The following is a 6104-nucleotide window of genomic DNA, read 5'->3' on the forward strand; positions in this document are numbered from 1 at the left end:
TTTAACTTGCTGTTTCAGTATATTCAACAGCACTTGAACTTATTTCATTGCTGGTTTAATACATCTTTTTTAAAAATTGACCCATTTTAAGGCTGCTGGCTGTAGCTCATTTTCTAATCTGGAAAAATAGATGCATTCTTTGGTTTACACAGAATTGGGGTACTTTTCAAATAAAATTATTTCATTGTGGTTCATAGTGTAAAATATTCACAGCTGTACTGAATAGAAACAATATTTGATTTTCCTTCTCACATCAGATGTAGTTTAATGGTTCAAATTTCTTATTAAAAACATAGGCTGTGTTCCGAAGTCCAGTGAGGTCAGCTGAAAGACTGCCAGTGGCTTCACTGGGTTTTGAATCAGGCTCACATTTAGTTATTTCAAAGTGCTTTGCAAATACTTAGGATTCAAAACACTCCTTTGAGGCACTAATTTTATCATCTCATTATACCCATTTTACAAACGGGTAATCTGAGGAAAAAGAGAAATTATGATTTTCATAGTGTCTGTGGAAGTTTAGGTGAATCACCTCTGAAGATCAGGCTATAAGTGATTCACCTAGAGTCCTACCCCAAGTGACTTGCAGTGCTGTTCCCCAGTCTGCAAGTGTCCTGGTATAAGACTCTAGGGCTAAGTACAGACAGTCAAAAAGCCTGAGCCTGAATTGATTCAGTCTTTGCATGTTAGTCTAAAATGCAGAGATTAAATTGAAACAGAAGTGAACAGATATTTACCTTTGATTCAGGAAACGCAGCCACATGCCTTAAGTGGCTCAGGCCAGAAGCCCGGGGAGGGGCACTACAGCATAGTTGTTCTCTGGCAGCATGGGCTGTGTGTTTGCTCCCTCTTCCTGCTGTCCCGAGATCTCTGGGATCTGCAATCCAAAATCACAGCAACAGAACTCTGTAGAGTTGCTCATCACTTCCTCTTGCTGCTTCCAGGTGCCTCTGGGATTTGTAATCCACAATCACAGACAGCAGTAAGTTTGAGGGGGGGAAGGGGTGTTTAACACCCACCTCCCAGGCCCCAGAACCCAGACAGGGTTTCCATGCCCCCCCAACAGGCCTACATCCCCAGCCAGGCTTGCCTCCCCCACCCATTTGTCAGGCAGCTTTCACTGCTCCAGCTATGAAGTAGAGGGGCAGTGTCAGCCCTGGTCTCTGGAGCAGACAACACAGCACAACCCAGGCCAGGGCTGCAAAGCGTGCTGGGCTGCTAAGGGACTGATTTAACTTGAACCAGGAAGGGGTTTGGGACAGAAGTTTCATAAACTGGTTTGGCCCAGATTAGTTAAGTCTGATACTACATTCAACTAGGTTTATCTTAAACCAGTTCCAACCATTTTGAAACTGGTTTATGTGCACTGAACTTCTGTTCTGTTACAGGTTTAAGTCAGTTTCTGATCACTTATACTGGTCTGTGTGTAACTTCTGTCCTTAGCCCAGGTGAATTAACTCCCTGGGCTAAGGAGTGTGGTAAGCTCTCAGCCACAGTCTCGCAAGACCTGCAGTCTAGGTTGTTTAAAATCCCAGACTGTATAGAATCTCCATCACCCTCAGGAGCTGGCAGAGCCTTTAGGAACTTGGCCCTACTCCTTTAAGAGTTTATCTTCATTGTAAACTTGCCAATAGTCTCCTCTTGGGTTTTAGCCCAATGCCCCTAACTGTCTTCACGCAAAACCCTTATACCTGGTCTCAAATGTGCTTTGAACTCAAGCTGACTTGTTTGCTTGGCTGGTGTTGTGGGTTTACTTTAGGGTGAACTTTGACCTGACATTTTATAGCAGTATGCAGCTAAAGCCTAGGCAGCAAAGTTCACATGGGTTTTGATAGTCTTCCAATACCATACCACTATTCTCCCAGCCCATATATTCTTCTACTTACTCACTTCCTAGTCTCTTCCTATATGTTAGACGTGACCACTCTGTTTATATGCACCTAACTGGTACTTACCTCTAACCCCTTCATTCCATGAGGCCTGTTCCATTCTTCTTGTCTCAGCTCACTTCAGCCCAACAGTCCTAGAGGATGCCATCTAGTGTTATGCTAGATGGCCACAGATGTACATCATATTTCTGGGTGACCGCTCAGGCAACTATCACAAAGACCATGATTTGGGGAAATGCACCCCAACATCTGCACCGGTGTGAAATCATATCAAAGAAGCTGGCAGAGGTGCAGGTTTGTTTTGCCATCCAGTTGAGGGATTACATAAAAAACTTAAGAGTGCCTCGTGCAAAGCAAAGGATGACAATTGCAGGTTAGACAACTTCTTGTCCATTTGTTCCCACTACAAGGAGCTTGCCTGGGTACTTGCCAGTATGGACTTACATACTTACAAGTATGGACAATTTGATTTTTTTTATCAGAAGCAGGTGACATGGGAATGGCACAAGAGGGGATCCAGGTGACAAAAGGGGTGGTAAAGCACAGCCACATGCCAGTGGAGACCCTGAGCTGAGGAAGGCCATGCAGATGACTAAGGTAACGTATTGGGTTTGTCTTGCAAGGATCGGTTTGGTGATTGGCTCTGGGGAACAGGTTCTGGGCCTACTTCCTCTATCCTTCCTTCTACCCACCTTCAAAAGTCAAGATGGATTCCAAAATAGAAGAAAGCCACAAATGTAAACATAATGCTGATGATTATTCTCATTAAATTGGTTGTAATTTTTTGTTAAAAAGGAGGGAGAAAAATCAGTGCTGGGATTAGAGGATTATGAAGCAATATTCAGCATATCTCGACCTTTCTGTAATGCTGTCACAGGACACTAAGCTAATGCAGTACCATGACCTGCCTGCAGCCACTACTTTAAATATAAAAGCCCATGAGGATTAGCCTTATTTGGTGCTCTTCCAACCCCGTATGGGTTGGAAGGAAGGGACCATAGCAGTTCTGCAGTTGGCAGGCTTTCTTATCCTACTTCAACATCCTGTTAATGTCCATCTGAATTTCCCCCACTTCCTGGGGAAATTCCTGACAATTTTGCATGCAGGGAAACACTCAAGGCACTTAGTGAGATTCTTGAGCAGGGAAAACTTACAGTGGCTGGCTTTGTAGTTTACAGGCCATTTCTTAATTTGCTCTTCAGTCGGCAATTAATGAAGTCTTCTTCACATGAAGAGATGATACACCATCACTCACTTAGAAATGTTGCTCCTTCTTCTAGTCAAGAACACTCAGCAGATTAACATCCTGTGAGGCTACCCTGATCTGAAACACACTTAAAAACAATGCTGGTAAGAAGTCCTTGGTCTGATTATACTAGCCCCTACCCCACAACCAGGTGCAACATTTTCTCTAGTTTTTCTTTTCTTTCTTTTTTTTAACAAACATTTCCCATGAAACCTTTATCATTCTGCACTCATGGACTAGCAGCAATTTCTGAACAACTATTGTGTCAAGCTGACAAGAGTATTAACTCACAACTTTGCTTAGACTCAGAACATACAAGGGAGAAGTCCCTCCTTTCTATGCATAGGCAAAATATAACAAGCTCTTTCAGTGTCTTGTCTGCATGCTCCACTTCTATTGGACTGAGTCAGCCACCGAGGTCTTGTGGGATAAGGAACCAGCAACAAAGGAGGAAATGGCCCAGGGATGACTTGCTGCATGGAATGCAACCTTCGGTCAGACCAGCACCTGGGCCACTAGAGAGACATGAGACTAGAGATGTATATACAAGGCAAGAGAAAGTGTAATGCATATATTAGAGGCCTTGGTGTAAGTGCTTGAATCTTGTATACATCCTCCATTATATAAAGACTAGAAAATACTCTGGGTAGCCTTGTATGGAGACAGGCTTGCAAGGCCAGATTTCATGTTTTTGCTGATTTAAATAGGAAAGCACTGATAAAGTGTTTGAGCCTAATAACACAAAGTAACTGAAATCCATTACTATAAGGGATACAATGTAAACCACCATATACAAGAAACCTACCTACAGACCAGTACACAGAACCAACAATCACCCTAAACGCACCCAGAAAGCTGTACTATATAGCCAAGCCCTCCAGTATCATAGAATTTGCACTGAGAAGAATACCAACAATTGTCACTTCGCAAATCTCAAAAGGGCGTTCACCCCATAAGGACACTTCTCCAGAGAGATAGATTCTACTTGTGAAAGAGCCAGCTGAATACCACATGAAAAATTGCTGAAATACAAGAAGAAAATCCCCACGAATCACACACCATCCTTCCCTGGAACCTATTTGGAAAATCCTCAAACAATTGCAACCCATTCCCAAAGACCCAATTCTTAAAGAGATATTTCCAGAACCACCCATTCTAGCCTTTTAATGAGCACTAAACCTCACCAACCTCAAATCCAGAAGCAAACTTCCTGTGGCCCAAAGCACACTGAATGGATCCAGACCATGCTGGGACAAGAAATGCAAAACCTGCCAACACATCTCCACCACCCCCACAATAACTACATGCCACAACGAAACCATCACCATTCCTGAATTTTACACTGCACTTCTAGAAATGTAATATATCTCATCCACTGCACCTAATGCCCTGATGAAAAATATGTAGAAGAAACCAGACATGAACACACACCAAAAATCTATCAAAGACAAATTCTTCAGTTAGCTGTGGGTGTGGGGGAGGTCTTCACAATCAACCCCTTTCATTAACATATACCCAATCAAATTATTGATAAATACATATCATTAACGATTGTATACCTGGCAAGGCTTGAAAGAGGAAAATAATGGACCTGAATTGTTAGTGGAACAGAACAACTAACAAGAGCTCAGAGGTTCGGCCTACACCCATCCTTCCAGGAGCGAATATGTTTTTGCATTTCCATCACCTGATCTAAATGCTAGTTAAACTTGTGGTTAGCTTTCTAATAAGGGATTCTCTTGGAAAAAAAACAAGCATGTTATCTCTTTATTCCAGGGTCCTATTCAACAAAGCTCTAATTTGGGAATAGAAGGCTTCACTTCAGAAGGTAGAAAGGGTTTTCTAAAATGATGGGGGATTATTTGGAAGGAATAAAGTATACTTTTTGTCCACAGAGGTAACTGCCAGATATTGTCAGCACCCAAGCATTATGTACTTATGTACTTTGCTGCTGTATAACATACTTATGTTCATTTGTGATTGATCAAGGCCTGCATAATGATTAAGTAGGAAGATATTACTTGTTGACATATTCATGTGCTCCATGTGGCTGGCAAACATTAGGCATATGAACTATTGATGTCCTCAGTGCTTCTGCCCTCTCATAGCCATCTTATTGTTTCCGGTGTATTGGTAATATCTCCCATCAGCAGGTAAACCTCTGCTACTAAAAGTGCTACTAAACCCAACATCATTTGGTTAATCAGGGACCTATAGCATTCTGAGGTAGTCAGCTGGATGACAAGACCAACCCTCTTCTAGGCTAGTCTGACTTCCCCCATCTGTAGCACTAAAATAATAGAAGAAGCTCTTCATACAGATCCACAAAGTCTGACAGCTACTGCTGGGTCTTCCCAAAGCTGCATAATGATGTGATCCCACAGCTTTGTAGAAGATGCCCTATAGCAGGAGGAGAGGTCTACATAGAGGGAATCTTCATGCATGTAATTTGTCTTCACTGTGCCATGTCAGTATGCATGATCTCCTCTCCAGGGTCCACTGCTGCATACATGCCTTTCACTGGCTACATACTACCATCTGTTTGTATCCTGCCTGTACTAATAGTGCAGTCATTATAGGGGACTATTCAACCATATGGGCAGAAGCCCTGTTTTAGCACCATCTGGAATGCACAGACCCAGAGAGCATAAAGAGCTGAAAGTGTCTCTCTAAAGGTGCTGGTTAGCTAAGAACATTTGCAGACAGGAAAGAACAGATAAGTTCTCACCCAACGCACTATGAAACAATTCATATAGCAGCTCCTGTTACTGGGAAGCTAAGAGCTCTCTGATGTGCACCCCAAACTCCTAGCACCACACATAGATAACTGCAGTGCTAGTATTGATCTAGCTACATCAGGGGCGGGCAATTATTTTGGAAAGAGGGCTGCTTACTGAGTTTTGGCAAGCCATCAAGGGCCGAATGATAGGCAGCCCAGGGCAGATTAATATTATTTTTCTAAATTTTTTAGG

General features: G+C 42.6%; 1 long non-coding RNA gene across 1 annotated transcript in view; it reads left to right on the forward strand.

The window, feature by feature from the left end:
* Positions 1–828: 828 nt before the first annotated feature.
* Positions 829–6104, forward strand: part of LOC109296751 — a 23679-nt gene continuing 18403 nt past the window's right edge. The window contains exon 1 of the long non-coding RNA XR_002097043.1: positions 829–983. This is a non-coding gene — a long non-coding RNA (uncharacterized LOC109296751). The remainder of the gene's footprint in view (positions 984–6104) is intronic.

The sequence above is a fragment of the Gavialis gangeticus genome, unplaced genomic scaffold (genome assembly GCF_001723915.1).
Source record: "Gavialis gangeticus isolate Ggan-Ray unplaced genomic scaffold, GavGan_comp1, whole genome shotgun sequence".
NCBI classification, from domain to species: Eukaryota; Metazoa; Chordata; order Crocodylia; family Gavialidae; genus Gavialis; species Gavialis gangeticus.